Source organism: Cervus elaphus, chromosome 3 (assembly GCF_910594005.1).
Source record: "Cervus elaphus chromosome 3, mCerEla1.1, whole genome shotgun sequence".
Classification (NCBI taxonomy): domain Eukaryota; kingdom Metazoa; phylum Chordata; class Mammalia; order Artiodactyla; family Cervidae; genus Cervus; species Cervus elaphus.
In genome coordinates this window covers 50,658,376-50,675,775 of record NC_057817.1, presented here as the reverse complement: position 1 = coordinate 50,675,775, position 17,400 = coordinate 50,658,376, and the positions used below count along the sequence as shown (strand labels likewise).

General features: G+C 36.8%; 1 long non-coding RNA gene across 1 annotated transcript; it reads right to left on the bottom strand.

The window, feature by feature from the left end:
* Positions 1–7,329: 7,329 nt before the first annotated feature.
* Positions 7,330–16,062, bottom strand: LOC122679096. The gene is made up of 3 exons (XR_006336328.1): positions 16,013–16,062; positions 14,045–14,050; positions 7,330–7,421 (listed from the first exon to the last, which is right to left on the bottom strand). It is a non-coding gene; the product is annotated as an uncharacterized LOC122679096 (long non-coding RNA).
* Between the last annotated feature and the right edge of the window lie 1,338 nt (positions 16,063–17,400).

The window sequence follows — 17,400 nt, the reverse complement described above, 5'->3', positions numbered from 1 at the left end:
AACTTGTCAGTTGGTTTTATGTTATAAAGAGGAGGTGATGGGGTGAACCAAGCTTGCAGGCATATATAACATTATGGAAGGTGAAGAATCTATGATGCTTCATCAGACAAGCCATTTCATTTTGTCATTGAGCCATAGCAAAGTCATTGCTATCTGAGGAATTATTGTGAAGTTATCATCTGCTGTCTCAGGTTTTATAAAACTACATATAAATGTCAGAAATCAGTTTCTATAATTGTATCATACAATGGAAATTAAATGCAGATATGTAAAATATCTTGCTCCATTAAAAATAGGACATGTACATTAATTTTAATTTTTTCAGCAAAATTAGGAATATTATAAACAACATTTTCACTGCTTTACATTACTACTGGTTGGTGAAAATATATTGAAACTGGACCCTAAGGGGGCCTTCCTGGGACAGACCCACCCCCCATTATCCTCTGCTTTAACTCCTCTCTGAAATACCTAGATAATAGTAACTGATGCATATTTCCCGAGTTTTTCAGATGCCAAAACCACCACCAAATGAAAGAAATTAACTATTTAATGATCATGAGCACTTGGCCCCCAGACCTGTCAGTACGTAAGGACTGATCACCAGGAATCAATCAGAGAATTGTGCACAAGCTGATCACACACCCTGGGAGACCCCTCCTTCACTTTGCCTTTAAAGATGCTTAGGGAAAGATGGTAACGATAACCCTATATGCAAAACAGAAAAAGAGACACAGATGTACAGAACAGACTTCTGGACTCTTGTGGGAGAAGGCAAGGGTGGGATGTTTCCAGAGAACAGCATCAAAACATGTATATTATCTAGGGTGAAACAGATCACCAGCCCAGGTTGGATGCATGAGACAAATGCTCGGGCCTGGTGCCCTGGGAAGACCCAGAGGGATCGGGTAGAGAGGGAGGTGGGAGGGGGGATCGGGATGGGGAATACATGTAAACCCATGGCTGATTCATGTCAATGTATGACAAAACCCACTACAATATTGTAAAGTAATTAGCCTCCAACTAATAAAAATAAATGAAAAAAAAAAAAAGATGCTTTACTAAAACACTCAGAGATTTGGGAGTTTCTAAGCATGAGCACAAGCCACCCATTCTCCTTACTTGTCCCTGCAATAAACCTTTCTCTGCTCCAAATTCCAACATTTTGGTATGTCTGGCCTCACTGTGCGTCGGGCACACAAACTTGTGTTTGATAACAAAAACAATTATAGGTAGACTGAATGTATTCTTCCTTCCCCTGCTCAAATCCTCTCCCCTCCCAGCAGTAAGCAAATCTGAAATACTAAGGAACATTACAACAGCAACAAATACTTAGGATATAGAAACGGACGGACATAGAATCAGACAAGCCAGAATATTTGCCTACCACTCGCCTAATACCTTGAGAAGTAAAACCTCTGAGAAAATGAAAGAGCAAGAGATGTTTTCACCAAAATTTTATGAACTCTAACATGACAAGAAAATTTATCATGTTCACTAATATTATAAGTAAACTTATCATGTGAGATGCTCATTCAGTCAGAAAACTATTTAGAAGAGAGATTTGTTCACTTGGTAGAAAGAACTGTGAATAAGACAACTTTCATTGAGCTATCTTATCACATCATAGCTAGTAATGACAAAAAAAAACAACAACCCACACATGTAGGTAATATCTTAATCACATATATTATAGATAAGGCAATCTGCTATAGGAAGAAATAAAAAAAGCATCCTGACATAGAAAGTGGGTGGGGAGGAAGGGATTGTGTTCATGGAAGATTTTTTCCAACAGAGCATCTAGCTGAACCCTGAATGACGAGAATAGAATAAACGGAGAATGCTGAAGGGAAGCAATCCAGGCAAGAAGAACAATAAACGGCAGTTGTCTGTCGCTCCCCATGCAGAGTGTTGATAGGTTCCATCAGCCATATACTTGCAGCCTACCAATACTATGAGATTGTCAGCACCTACCTAAATACTGAACTGAATTCTAGTATGCTTACAGTACACTTAGATAAACTAAGGATTACAACTCAGTTAGCTATGGTTTAAAACAAAGAAAACACAGATGTCTGGACATTTAGAAGTGTTTTGCCTTGAAATGTCTCCAGCAGTGAGTAAGCAATGGAATAACATTTGAGATTTTTTTCTTCTTCCAATTTCACCTCTAACTTTAATATCAGAACTCGTTTAGTATTATTTCTCAAAAAAAAATACTAAGGAAAATCCTAAAGGGAAAGGTTATCAGAACTTTAAAATGTGAATGTATATCATGAGGCATCTTTGAATGTGCTCATGATTCCTTAGCATCACAATACCTAAATCAGAAAATCTCACCCCAGAGAGAGTATCCAATAAGGACGCTGATTTGGGTTCAATCTGGAAGTCCAACACTTGTCTTTTATCAATAACATGCCCTTCAACTGTCCACAAACTGCATAAAAGAAGTGGACAAAAAAAATCAATGTTTCGCAGTGGACACAATATTGGGGATGAGAAAGATGTTATGAAGAAATGTCTGTCTTACAGTACATTAAGGGTCCCTGACTCTCACCCTCTAAATGTCACAGCAACTACCCAGTCATTGTGACAAATAGAAAAATGAAGTGTTTCACACATTTCCAAGTGTTTATAGGGCTGAACAGTCATTTTTTAAACTGTTTTCTTAATAACATTCTCCCATGTGGTATTCGTGTTACAAAAAGAAAAAGTGTTTTCAGGCCAAGCATTATGTTTGTTATCAGTTCAGTTCAGTTCAGTCACTCAGTCGTGTCCGACTCTTTGCGACCCCACGAACCGCAGCACGCCAGGCCTCCCTGTCCATCACCAACTCCCAGAGTTCCCCCAAACTCATGTCCATTGAGTCGGTGATGCCATCCAACCAGCTCATCCTCTGTCGTCCCCTTCTTCTCCTTCCCTCAATCTTTGCCAGCATCAGGGTCTTTTCCAATAAGTCAGCTCTTCACATCAGGTGGCCAAAGTATTGGAGTTTCAGCTTCAGCATCAGTCCTTCCAATGAACACCCAGGACTGATCTCCTTTAGGATGGACTGGTTGGATCTCCGTGACAATAGCAATGATAATCAAACATCCATCAAAGCCTGACAGTGTTCTAAATGCTTTGCATACATACATGAACTCATTTAATTCTCACAACAACCCTATGGTGTGTGTGCTATCCCTGTTGCCACTTTATGAATGACACAATTGTAGTGAGATCTGGTGATCAGTGAAAGGTACAACCAGCAGGTGGTACCCAGAATTCTAGAATAGGCTGCCTGATTCTGGAATCTATGCGCTTCAATGCCCTGCTCTGCTGCTTCTCCAAGTCCATTTTCCCACAAATAGCAGGCTTCTTGACATAATTTCATCATTTCTATGTGCCTGACTGTTATGAACCAAATGAAGAATGTTTTGTTATTTTTTTAGAAAAAGTGGATAAATGAGGATTTAAGACTGTGATAAATATCTTTTCTATTGTCTATTTAAATTACAGTAGAGGTAATGAGGACCAGGCTTATCTAGATCTAGATGGCACGGCACTATATTAAGCTAATAATTACCATTTCACGACATCTCACCATCGTTTGGTTTCAGGATTCAGTGCGATTTGTCTTTGCTTAGAAAATGACCACTCACAGCAAACCTGTTATGATAGACTGCTTAGCAAAGGTACAAACACACCTAGGTCCTTAGATTTTTTACAAATAGATATACTTTTAGACTGTAAGTAGAACATTAATACATAATATTTTGGGATATTTTCAAAAGCCCAAATATTTGGCATCGATTTAATAGATGGCATGTAACTCAATTCTGGCAATCACTACCCCCAAATACCTTGGTAAGTGGTTTGGTCAATAAGTGGTGTCCAACTCTTGTGACCCCATGGATTGTAACCTGCCAGCTCCTCTGTCCAAGGGATTTTCCAGGCAAGAGTACCAGAGTGGGTTGCCTTTTCCTTCTCCAAGGGATCTTCCCAACCCAGGGATTGAACCCGGGTCTCCTTCATCACAAGCAGATTCTTTCACGTCTGAACCAGGCATGTTATTAAATTCTTTAACCAGGGAAGCCTAGGTAATCACTCAGTGTTCCTAAATTGTGTAGCTCTGTGGGTGTCCTCCTCTGTTCAAAGCAGAAGGCACTTACGAATGGAAGAGCATCACTCTGAATCAGGACAGGACTGATGGGAGAGTGGTGGTATTAGTATCAGAGCCACACCAGGAATCTTGGGGCACTCCATGTACACTGGTCTTATTCGGAATCCATCAGGGAAAGCCTAACCACAGAAGAAAGAAAGAGGATGGAAACGCTCACTATTTCAGCACTGTCCTGAGCTATAAAGAGGAACTAGAGAATCCGAGGCAACCAGTGACTGCAATACCACTCCCTATCACGCACCAGGCCTGTGGTTCTGTGCTGGCAGCTCAAAGGTACATACTCAGCTAATTTGCTTAGGAACCCCACCTAGAGGAACCAGCTTAATACAAAGTCCATTGATGTAGAGACTATAATTTTTCTTATTTCTAATACAACCTCCTCATATTTATACCCCATCAAGAGTCTGAATTAGCCAGTTGAACATAGGTCACTGAACAAACACTACTAACAAGATCAGTGTAAAGTGCTTCTTTTATTCATTAATGGGACTCAAAATATAAAGTATAAGGTTCAGATTTCTAAACTCAGAGGTGACTTTTTAAAATTTTATTAAGCCATTATAAGACCTCTAAATTATCCAGACTCTGCTGCACAAGGGAAAATTTTTCAACTAGATGTCATTTGGTTCCTGCTCTTTTTATTTTTTCCAGCAGTTTTGCTCTCATAATAGCTCTAAATTATTGTGTATTAAAGTGCTTAACTTGGTTTTCATTCAATACTGTTGGAAAATAACATTTCTTTCACAAATAAAACGCACAAACATGTCCTTGAAATCTTTAAGTACACAAATATTCTCTCTTGTTTAAGTGAGATATTCCCCAAAGTGGGAAGTGTAAATAGATTAATGTTCTAAGTATAGATATTTTTATCACACTTACAAGTAATTTCTTCCCTCAGGAGAAGCAGAAGAGGGTTTTAATATCCATTGAATCTTGATTATTTATTCTAAAGTTTGACCTAACATACATGAGCAAATGGAAGACACATACATTCCAGTGATTTCTTCTTTCCCCTGCTTTTTAAGGTTTATCAGAATCTATCCTGTAAAAATGACAAAATAAACCCTAGTCTCTGCCCTTCTCACTCCCCCCATATCCCCTCCTTTCCCTCTCCCTAACCAAATCAGTACTGACACAAATTTTTCTCAGAACAAAATACCTTTTTAGTGTTTTATTCAAGAATATAATTTACAACCAAATTAAAATAGCATTATCCTGTTTCCTGTGCCAATAGAATTAGGGGCATCAATGTCTTTGAAACATTGTTTTGGAGCCTTACAGCAAAGGTAAACATCAAAGTATAACATTCAAAATTACAACTAAAAGATGGCAAAACTTGGTCAAGGACTGCTTGAAAAATATTTAGTTATCCAAGAAAGAATATTGGAAGGGATCACTAGGTTAAGTAGGTTAAGAAGCAGTTAATAGCTTCAGGCAAATATAACCATAACTTTGGGATTATTTTTAATTTTATGCAGAAATCACTTGAATATTGATGAGATTTAACTGCATAGTCTATGGCTGTAAATAGTAAATAGCTTGTCAAACAAAACTTTTTTTTTTCTTTTTTTCTCTGAAACAAATCTTTTAAGTGGACCTGTTAGACAATGTTCTGGAAATGGTAGTGCAAGGGTACACAGACATTCTTTTCCCTTATTTCCTTCTCTTGGGTACCTTTAATTTCTTCCTTTAACTCCCATAACAATAAGGCTTTATTAGCATAATTAACATTTTAATAATATTAACATATACTATTGAATATATACCAACAGGTAACATCACAGTGAAAGTGAAAGTCACTCAGTCGTGTCCGACTCTTTGAGACCCCATGGACTATTCAGTCCATGGAATTCTCCAGGCCAGAATACTGGAGTGGGTAGCCATTCCCTTCTTCAGGGGATCTTCCCAACCTAGGGATTGAACCCAGGGCTCCTGCATTGCAGAGAGATACCAGCTGAGCCACAAGAGAAGCTCAAGAATACTGGAGTGGGTAGCCTATCCCTTCCCTGGTGACTCAGAAGGTAAAGAGTCTGCCTGCAATACAGGAGACCTTGGTTCAATCCCTGAGTCGGGAAGATCCCCTGGAAAAGGAAATGGCAACCCACTCCAGTATTCTTGCCTGGAGAATCCCATGGACAGAGGAGACTCCCCATGGAGAAAGGAGCCTGGCAGGCTACAGACCATGAGGTCACAAAGAGTAGGACACGCCTGAGCAACTAATGCTTTCACAAGTTCACATTAAATATGTACCTTATCTTCATCTGAGGTGAATAAAAGTAAGTTTTAGATTAAATATACATTTTTTAACAAGTGAGAGCTGACAACAAAGAAAAGAGATATCAGCTTCCTACAATTAGCAAGATAATATGTGTTTGGGGTTTGTGGTGACCCAAGGACAGAAGAGCAGATAGAACCAAGGAGGGTCTTAGAATCCAGGATTGGAAAAACCAGACCCTTATCATCCTTCCCTCCCCTGTGTTGTAACTATTAAGGGATTTCAGGTTCTCCTAAGCAGTATAACCTGTCTCCCTTCCTACCTCAAACGAAGAAGATATTTGCCTTACTCTTCCCCTGCACCCCCCACCCAGTATATGTGCCTCAGCCAATCAGCAAATGATATCCCACCCCTTGTACCCTGGGTATAAACCTCGACTAAGGATTCGTGTTCAACGTTGGCTCTCCCTTGAGCTGGCCCGCCGTTCTAACAGCGTCTCCCACTCTAATTAACTTTATTTCCCTCTCATTCTGTCTATTGTCTGGAAATTCTTTTCCAACCTGCGTCCAGACCACGACAGGATTCTCTAAGATGGTTAGTTGTTCTTTCTCAAGTTCTTTTCCCATTTAGGTTACTAAATGTATTAAGACTAGATGCATGTGTATGTATAACTGAATCACTTTGCTGTACTCCAAAAACTAACACAACATTGTTAATCAACTGGACTCCAACATAAAGTAAAAAAATTTAAAATATAGTTGTGATTTCATTTTGAGAGAGTCAGTTTCTAGGTAGGTTGATAAGAAGTCTGACATGGGGGAGAGTAGGAGGAGGGGGAGGAGGGAAGAGGGGGAGGGGGAAGGAGGAGGAGGAGAAAGAGGTCTGGGGCTCTTGCAAAGGAGAAAATGACAAACTTTTTATTTGACCCATTCCTTAGTTTTAGTCACATAAAACATTTTTTTCTTTAAGCCCAGAGCTGATGATCACACAACAAAGTACCTCAGCTTAAACTCTGCACTAAGGATTAAATAACAACAAGGTATCCTGCTTGAGGACATGTTTCTCCTTCTTGAGAACCTTCTGAATAATCCTGTTATCTTAAAATGTATATTGTGGGAGTGGGCCTGGTGAGGTCTTTCTATTGTTAGTTCTAATCCTGTTACATTGTGGGAGTGGGTCTGGTAAGACCCTTACTTAATAAAGTATATAGCTCCTTGCTAAGACTAGAGAGGGGAGCACTCTGTGTCCCCCTTCTGATGTCTATGTCAGAAGCTTTCTCTGTCCTTCTTCACTTTAATAAAACTGAGTGATCAAGCCTGTTCCCTGGTCCCGAAGCTAAATCTCCTTCTTTGGAGATAACAAATCTGACATAGTTCACCATAAGTTATCAGTATAATGTTATTTTCAATAAAGTTAATTTTTGTAACTAACAGATGTACTTAAAATCTTTCTCATGCATGCTAACACAAAGAGACTCACATATTAGAAAGATATTCTTTATATAATATGTTCTGATTATTTTTTCAGAAAATAAGATGATCTAATTGTTACATAAGGTTGTTTCTTCAGTCAATAAATATTTATTGAATATTTACTACATGCAGAATAGTAAGAGAAGGTTGAAAATATGAACAAACATGCTTTTTGTGCTAAGAAGTTTATGATCTAGATGATACATGAGAACATTTAGTTATAACCTATTAAATACTGTAAGTGGCATTCTAAAGAAGCTGGTAAAATACCACATTAGAGCACAGGAAGGAGAAGTCTTTAGTAACTAGTGGGGACACCTCTAATTCCAGTCATGAATGAACAGGTGAGATTCTAACAGCTGAGACGTAGCAGTTGGCAGAGAGAGGGTTTCAGGGATATCAAGAAGCAAGCATGGGAAGTCAAAAGGAGATTTCCTAGGAATTTCAGATATTTGACTTAAGGGTATTATACACTTACAAGGAAGACTAAGATAAATTATGTATGAAAAGTCAGGTTGGGCAGTTTTTGCTTTATATTAAAAGTTAGCAATTCTGTGTTTCTATAGAAAACTGTGTCTCACAACTTAGAACAATGTAGATATTTCATCAATTCTCTACAAAGCATAAATGAATGAGATTATCTCTGTTGTATTTTTTATTTCTTTACCTGTGCTTTTGCGTGTACTTTTTCAGTAGCCATACATAGAATCTCTTATATGATGGCCTATGTTTAAACCTTTTAAAAATATAATTTACCAGTATGAACTAACAATTCTACGAAGAACTCTGGAAATTTTAAATGATCCACTTTGAAAGTCAATATAATTAGACAACTGGGACTCACCGGAGAGTTTCTTCTAAAGAGCACCATATAATATAATCAAATTGTACTTAAGGGTAATCACTCTGGTCACAGCAGAATGAATTGTAATAAAGACAGAAGGAAAGTGGATGAAACAGAAGGTCCTAAAGTAATAATAAACAGCTGTGTTCATTTTAAGGTGAAATAACTTGGCAAAGAAAAAATAAAAACATGAAATTGATATTAAATTACAATTTCATTTCATTATGTATTGTTTACTTATTCTGAATCAAGTCAGCTAGAAAAATAGCTCTTTACAAATTATTTGCACTTTACATATTACTTTGCAATAGATTTTCCATTATGGACTTGTTTCATAATCTAATACAGTATATCCAGAGCAACAGTATTTAAATTATTAATGAAGATATTAAAATAGACTTTGATGAAGATACAAATACCCAAACTTAAAATGAACACAGCAGAAAAAGTACTCTTTCCCAATTAATAATTTGCAGATTTTGAATAGTGAAATGTTATTACAGAGTGACAGCCTCATTTAACCACGTGATAAGTCATGGGACAAATATAACGTATATTCTGGGCTCATTGAATATTTACAAGCCATAATGAGTTATCATGATTGTACAAATAACCTATTGGTTTAATTTTATAAGAGGCAAGCTATGCTTTATGGAAACAGAGAAGATAGAGTGAAATAATGTTTGTGGTATGTTCTTTGACAGGATTGTAAAAATATTCCACAGATATGATATCCACTTTGGATATGTTTATCCCTTATTCTGGTAGTTAATATGAGGTGTAGAGTTTAATGATTTACGTAGCTGAGTAATGTAGTGGCATATAAGAAAGTAATATGACCTAATTAAAATTTAAAAACAATCTAAAAGTACCCAGATAAAAGGTATAGTACATAAGAGTATGGCATAGTAATATTTCTTACCTGGAGGCAATATCTGTCTCCTTCCCCACCCCAGCTCATGAGACAACTGGCAACATCTAGGATTTTTAATTATGTGATTATGGAAGGGGTGGGGATCGCTGCTGGTAACTAGCGGCATATGGCCAGGACATTCAGGCTGCTAAACACCCTACAATGCAAAGGACAAAATGCTCCCCAGTAAATAGTTATCTGGTCCAAATATCAACAGTGCCAAAGTTGAGAAACTAATGTAGTATTGGTTTAAAAGTAAGTTGTAAAAGTCAAATTTACTGAGTTAAATGCATTTATATGATTATCTCTTGATGGATTGGGCAAACATATTGTAAAGATTAAATAACATTCCTTATGCAGCAGATTTCACTTTATTTCATTTGACAGTCTTTTTGGTTTTTTTAGTGTATACATAAGAACATGGTGACTGATCATGTTCATTCTGTGTTTATGTGAAAGCTAAGATCTAGCAAAAACACTCTCCTACTCATTTTCTGTGGGCATACATACTTATTTTAAATGTTACCATTTTAAAATGAGAATTTATCTATTTTACCAACAAGAAGACTTTTTATTAAGCAGTGCTTAGTCAAAAATGAAATCAGCTTCAAAGGACAAAGGAAGCATAAATTTAGAATAGGAAGGTTCTATTTTGTAAAGTGGCAAGGCTCAATTTTTCATCAATTTAGAGTCAGGCAAGAGGCTGAAACCAGAAAATGGAGAACACAGAACCCTGAAGCTTTTAGATGGGCATTTTTTTATCGCTTCTAGATTCATCCCTATTTTTCTTTCCTCAGATTTGACATGCAGTTTCATCTCTCTTCATTTATATTTCATCATTTCCACCCACACATTTCCTATCTCTTAGGAGAGCTAAAGGAAAGTACAGAAGAAATTGGGTTTACTGTCACCTGAACAAAGATAAGCAATATTAGGCAATAAAATGAGTGCAACCAGTAGGTCAACAACTGACAAAGGCTCGGTACGTTATTTCTGGTTTAGTGTAGATCATGCAAAATACTGTAATTTGTTATGATTTTTAAGAAATGTTTTAAAATATGTGTTCAGTAAACTTTTGATGATGGTGGATGAAAGATAATATAAGAGGATGATGGTGATGAGAAACAGAGGGGACAGACTTCTGCAGGAAGTCAAAAACAACATTGTTCTTGTAGTTTTCTGCAGAAGGAAGCAGAAAGCAAAGTAATAAACTCTTTCTCAATGTAGTATGGAAAAAATACTTGGAGACAATAAATAAACAATAAGAATGGAAGACTGGTAATGAAGATCTGTGAGATAAGAAACCAAAACTTAGCAATAATTAAAAGCTACCAAAAGTGTCTTTTCCAATTTGGGACACCACCATGAACAAGAAAGAGAAAACTTAGAAAATCATTGGGGAGTGATGACTGAAATATAAAACACAGTATACAAAAATATTAATATGGTTCAAATCAAAGAACATTATAAAATGTCATGATAATGCGAATAGAAACTTATTTTTACAGACTGCTAGTGGGAATATGAATTGATATAACCATCTGGGAAAATAGTCTGGCAGTAACAATGAAAATTTAATATAGTACATCTTTTAGGTTTGTTGAGGACTGAAACCTAATAATGGCAGTTTCAAAGATAAATTAGAGGATAGGTAATATATACATGGGCTTCCCTGGTGGCTCAGATGGTGAAGAATCTGCCTGCAGTGTGGGAGACCCAGGTTCAATCTCTGAGTCATGAAGATTCCCCAGAGAAGGGAATGGCTACCCACTCCAGCATTCTTGCCTGAAAAATTCCATGGACAGAGGAGTCTGGCGAGTCCATGGGGTTGCAAAGAATCAGACATGACTGAGTGACTAACACTTTTCAAATATATACATACTGAACTAAGATAAAAAAGAAGAAAACAATTATATATGCAAAGCTGTGAAGTAATTATTTGCACAGATATATCATCCAAAACAAAAAAAAAAAAAAACAGGTCTCTTAGAGAAGGCTTAAGTTTTAATAGTTTTAAACTATTTTGAAATTTACTTACATCTCACTATAATGTAGTCTGGTATGCTGCAGTCCATGAGGTCGCAAAGAGTCAGACATGACTAAGTGACTGAACAATAACAATAATGTAGTCAGCTGGAATAATTATAATGAAGTAATATAAGTCTTATTCAAATGTGTTATCCATGCCTTCTAATATAAAGGTCTTCTTTACTGTTATTTATTTTAAGATTAATTAGAAACATGACTAAAGTTAAAGAGTAATCCTCACCTGTTATTTAGATAATAATTCAAGTGAGAATACATTCTGGGGATATCACAAAGTTCTAACAACTGCTAGGGATCTATCTAATTCATTTATTAATATCTGAAAATAAAAGAGTGAAATTGCTACTCATAGAAATGTAACAAAACCTATTAGTATAAACTAGTTGACAAGAACAAATTTTTCAACAAATTAACTCCCCAAATGTTTACTGAGCTACAATGTGCAAGGTATTAGTCTCTACCGGCAAAGATCAACAGTAACACAAATGCCTATCCCCACTGAGGTTACGACTGCAGTAAAAAGAAAGATAAGCACTCAGGAATTAAATTATATAATGTATATACAAATATATGCATTATTTATAATTTTAATTATTTGATATATAATTATTCTATATTGTGATAAGGGCTACGAGGACAAAAGATAGGAAAGGGGGATGGTAAGCACGGAGGCATTGATAGTAGTGAGAGGAAGATTTTTAAAAAGGTGGTCAGGGAGGGAACTGCAAAGGCATTAATATCTCAGTAAAGATCTGAAGGATGCTGTTAGAGGGTGAAAAATGCCTCTTTCCCCAAAAGATCCTAATCTCTGAAAATTAGGATTGTCACCTTATATGGAAAAAAGAAAGAGAAAAAAGGTCTTTGCATATATAATTAAATTAAGGATTTTGAGATGGTGAGATTATCCTGGATTCTCCAGTTGGGCCCTAAACACTAAAGGTAATTACCTAAGAGAAGAAGAGTTTTTACCCATAAACAGAAGAGAAAGAAAACTGATCACAGAGTCAGATACTAACATAACGTGCCCACAAGTCAAGGAATGTTGGTAGACACCAGAAGCTGGAAGAGGATTCTACCCTAGGACCTCCAGAGGAATCATAGCACTGTTGATACTTCAATTTTAGCCCTGTTATACCTGTTTTAGATTTACAGCCTCCAGAACAATAAAAGTATTTGCATTGTTAAGCCCTAAACTTGTGGTAATTTGTTAGAGCAGCCATAGGAACTATTACAAGGCTGAGGATACAAATCCTGCAGACATCCAGGGGTAAAACAGATTTGAAGGGGAAATATCAAGAGCTATCCTTTGAACATGGTAAGTGTGAGAAATCTATTAGACATCTGTGAAAGAGATAGTCATTAGGGGTTCAGGGGAGAGCTCCAGGCTAACTCAATAAATCTGGCAATTATCATCATGTAGATTGTTGTGATGCCATGGAACCAGATGATTAAGATATTCAGAAAAGAGAGAAAATCAAATCACTGAGCTCCAGAACCCTCCAGTATTAGAGAAGATGGATATAAGAGAGAGCCAGCAGAGAAGGCTGAGAAAAGAGTGATCTGAGTGGTAAGAGGAAATCAGGTAAGAATGGGACCCTGGAAGTCAATGAACAAAGGGTCTTAATGAGGATCGCGCTACTCCTATCATACCATGCTCCGTCATGTCCAGGTCTTTGCAGCCTCAATACTGAGTTACAAATCGTGGACCTTCACCTTGGCCATTCTGTGCTCTATGGATCTGGTTTTACTTTTGTGAAACAAAAGTATTTCCTCCAATTTGTTACTTGTATTTTCTCATTATATTCATCACATAGAAATACTTTTATTGTCATGATTCTAATCTCTAAAGTGATTTAAAGTTAAATTTATATACATAATGACCAGCAAAATATTGGGCTCTTAATAAATATTTAATGAATATTTGCTGAATAAGCAAATACATAATTTTATTGTTGCTAAAGATATTATGATTGACATTTTGTAAGTGGTTCATTACAATCACAAACAACTGTTTACCAAAGCAAGGTAATAGTGAAATTCATTTTCAAGAACCCCCACCCAGTCCTCACTGAACCGGATGGAATTATGATGACCTCTGGAGATAATAAAACACATCTCTTTTAAGGCTCAACTCCTCAGAGCCTCTGCTTTTCACATGCCTAATAGAAATTATCTCATTTATATAGAATATGTAATTCAGGTCCACACATTATAGTTATTAGTGATTTGTAAGATATAGTAATGCTATATCCCAAGGGGGACACCAATTCTGAAGCCACCTTATTATTTCTTTACTTATGACAAGAAGTTAGCAATGAAGAACAAGTTGCCATGCACAATGTCTCATTCCTTGATAGCTGAGGATATTAATTCATGAGCTCGAGGCAAGTACATTGATCTTTTTAGCCATCCAGAAATAAAATGCCATGTAGAGCAACTACTTCTTCATTGCTATTCCAGCACAGCTTTTTCCTCTCCCTTGAAGTTTCTTTTTCACATTAAGAATCAAAATGTAGCCACTCTCTCCTGAGGAAAGATGGCAAATACAACCATGGGTTTAGAGATGCTTAATCTCATTAATGTTCTTTTGGATGAGCACCGCAGTATGACCCAGATAATAAACATACACTATGTTTATCAGCTTCTCAGAAGCAAAACTCTTTTCCTCTTCTTCTGGATTAAGTTAGTATCTCCTCATAATGACCCCAAAGAGATCAAAGCTGAGCCTAGATGGATACCCAGTCATATACATGGTGGAAAATATGGATGAAAGGGTAAAACACACAGACCTCTATACAAACGTTTTCAAGTAAATTCCCCAATAATAGATGAGTGAATTAACATGAAGCCAGAATTCCCTGCCTAAATTATACCCATTTTAACAGGCAGCTTGAATATAGTATGATATGTGGATGCACACACACACACACACACACACACACAAAGGAATTTATATTTTCCACAAATGTTCCAGAACATATGCTGAGTATAAAATGTCATACTGAGCAATGCAAAGAAGGGAAAATTGAGCTAGAGTAACAAGATCCAACCATTAAGAAATTCCAAAATTAAGTAGGAGAATGAGAAAAAATACCAGTTAATGCAATATATATAATAAACATTGGCATCAATAAAAATGTAATTATATTATAGAATATATACATCTGTTGAATATTAATCCTATGGTGTTTGCACACTTCATTGTAATGCTTTTGGGCTAAAAGTCACTGAATTTCAGGATACAGTGAACTAGTGTTGTAACTGGCCTTAAGAAAATGACACGTATCATGAAATGTTCTGTTTTAACAGAAAATTTTTAAAATCATGTATTTTGAGGGTAGAAAAACTGGGTTTCAATCATCCCTGCATTTTATCATTTGAGTATTATGTACCCTCCCTGAAGGCAAGTACTGTAGTACAAAAATTGATAAAAAATACAACCATACTATTTCAAAGGGTTTTGACATTTAAATAAGACAACATATGTAAAATTTAGTCTCTGAAATAGGTACTCAATATATATGGGAAGGCAAGATGGTAGTATTATTAAGTAACTTATGGACACAGAAACAAAGTTAAATTCTGGCTTTGCCATCATTTAGTACTTTTTAATACATTTGATATGGTATTTACTTCTGTGGGCATAGCTTATCTGTAAAATAGAGACATAAATATAAGTAACATTTCCTCCTGTGTTTTCACACAGATGACACCACCCTTATAGCAGAAAGCGAAGAGGAACGAAAGAGCCTCTTGATGAAAGTGAAAGAGGAGAGTGAAAAAGCTGGCTTAAAGCTCAACATTCAGAAAACTAAGATCACGACATCCTGTCCCATCCCTTCATGGCAAATAGATGGGGAAACAATGGAAACAGTGACAGACTTTATTTTCTTGGGCTCCAAAATCACTTTAGATGGTGACTACAGCCATGAAATCAAAAGACCGTTTCTCCTTGGAAGAAAAGCTATGACAAACCCAAACAGCATATTAAAAAGCAGAGACATTACTTTCTTGAAAAAGGTCTGTCTAGTCGAAGCCATGGTTTTTCCAGTAGTCATGTACAGATGTGAAAGTTGGACCATAAAGAAAGCTGAGCGCTGATGAATTGATCTTTTGAACTGTGGTGTTGGAAAAGACTCTTGAGTGCTCCTTGGACTGCAAGGAGATCCAACCAGTCCACCCTAAAGAAAATCAGTCCTTAATAGTCATTGGAAGGACTGATGCTGAAGCTGAAACTCCAATATTTTGGCCACCTGATGTGAAGAACTGACTCATTGGAAAAGACCCTGATGCTGGGAAAGATTGAAGGTGGGAGGAGAGGGGACGACAGAGGATGAGATGGTTGGATGGCATCACCAACTCGATGGACATGAGTTTGAGCAAGCTCCAGGAGTTGGTGATGGACAGGGAAACCCGGCGTGCTACAGTCCATAGGGTCACAAAGAGTTGGACACTATTCCTTGTGGCTGAACTGAAGTGTGTGTTTCAACACAGCCCCTGGGTTTATGTTTTATCACAAAATGTGCCACACTACTACACAACTACTCATTTACTTCTCTGCAACCGCTATGAGAAAAAAATGCTCCTGTTTTCAGGTATCACACTAAGTTTAATAACATATACCCAAAATCCACCACATAATAAATAATCAATATATATGTATTGGATCAATGGCTGAATTATCTCCCTTATAAGGGTATTGCCTTTCTATGGAATGCCATTTAGAATACAACCATAAATGATAGTTAATATTATTTTCTCTCCTTCATAGTCAAATCAAATATACAAGCAGATCATGTAGGTCAGTATAAAAAAAAAAAAAACTCAACCAAAAATGTGTGGAAGATCTAAATAGACATTTCACCAAAGATGACATACAGATGTCCAAGAGGCATATGAAAAGATGCTCAACACCACCAATTGTTAGAGAAACAGAAATCAAAACTACAATGAGTTATCAGCTCACACCAGTCAGAATGGCCATCATCAAAAAAGCTATAAACAAGACATACTGGAAAGAGTTTGGAGAAAACGGAGCTCTCCTACAGTGTTGGTGGAAATGTACACTGGTGCAGTCACTATGGAGGGCCGTATGGAGGTTCCTTAAAAAACTAAATACAGAGATACCATATGACCAACAATCCCAGTCTTGGGCATACACCCAGAGAGAACTCTTAATTCAAGAAGGCACATGCACCCCAGTGTTCACTGCAGCACTGCTTACAGCAGCCCGGGCATGGAAGCAACCTATATGCCCATCAACACAGTAATGGATAAAGAAGATGTGATACATGTGTAAAAGGGAATACCACTCAGCCATAAAAGATTGCCATTTGCAGCAAGATGGATGGCTGTCATACTGAGTGAAGTAAGTCAGAAACACAAAGACAAACATCATGCAATATCACTTATATGTGGAATCCAAAAAATTGTACAAATGAATCTATTTACAAAACAGAAATAAAGTTACAAATGTAGAAAATAAACTTACGGTTACCTAGGGGGAAAGGCCGGGGAAGGACACACTCGGAGACTGGGACTGACACATACACATTATTATACATAAAACAGATAACTAATAAGAACCTGCTTACAGCACAAGGAACTCTATTCAATACTCTGTGATGACCTCATTACAAAGGAGATCTATTTTCTCAAAAACTAAGCAACATGATAAACAAGGAAGATTTTACAGTTAGCTTTGCATACAATATATAATTTAAAGTTAATCCTCTTACAAATTAAAAT